The 674-nt window shown below is 42.7% G+C and overlaps 1 non-coding gene across 1 annotated transcript; it reads left to right on the forward strand.

Moving 5' to 3' along the window:
• The first annotated feature begins 223 nt into the window (after nt 1-223).
• On the forward strand, nt 224-339 carry LOC138990815 (U5 spliceosomal RNA). The gene has a single exon (XR_011466928.1). It is a non-coding gene; the product is annotated as a U5 spliceosomal RNA (small nuclear RNA).
• Nucleotides 340-674: the final 335 nt, after the last annotated feature.

Below are 674 nucleotides of genomic sequence, written 5' to 3' on the forward strand. Positions count from 1 at the left end.
AGTCAGTGATGCCATCCAGCCATCTCATCCTCTGTTGTCCCCTTCTCCTCCTGCCCCCAATCCCTCCAAGCATCAGAGTCTTTTCCAATGAGTCAACTCTTCACATGAGGTGGCCAAAGTACTGGAGTTTCAGCTTTACAGCACTATGTGTTATCTATTAGATATGAATGCGGAAGGGCATGGCAACCCACTCCAGTATTCTTGCCTGGAGAATCTCATGGACATACTCTGGTTTCTCTTCAGATCATATAAATCTTTCGCCTTTTACTAAAGATTTCCGTGGAGAGGAACAATTCTGAGTTTTTTGTATACCTGTGGCGAATTCATTTTGATATATGGCAAAATCAATACAATATTGTAAAGTTAAAAAATAAAATTAAATTAAATTGAAAAAAAAAGAATCTCATGGACAGAGGTGCCTTCTGGGCTACTGTCTATGGGTTCACAAAGAGCCAGACACGACTGAGCAACCTGCCATGCGCATTAGATACGGCAACTTCTCATTTTTGTTCAATCGCATCCGATTCTTTGCAACCCCGTGGACTGCAGCACACCAGGCTTCCCCGTCCTTTACCATCTCCCGGAGCTTGCTCAAACTCATGGCAATTTGAGTCTCTCGGGATTAAAAATGAATTCATCTCCTTGTTGTTTTCTCCCCATCTCCATTTTGCTCT

Source organism: Bos mutus, chromosome 14 (genome assembly GCF_027580195.1).
Source record: "Bos mutus isolate GX-2022 chromosome 14, NWIPB_WYAK_1.1, whole genome shotgun sequence".
Taxonomy (NCBI): Eukaryota; Metazoa; Chordata; class Mammalia; order Artiodactyla; family Bovidae; genus Bos; species Bos mutus.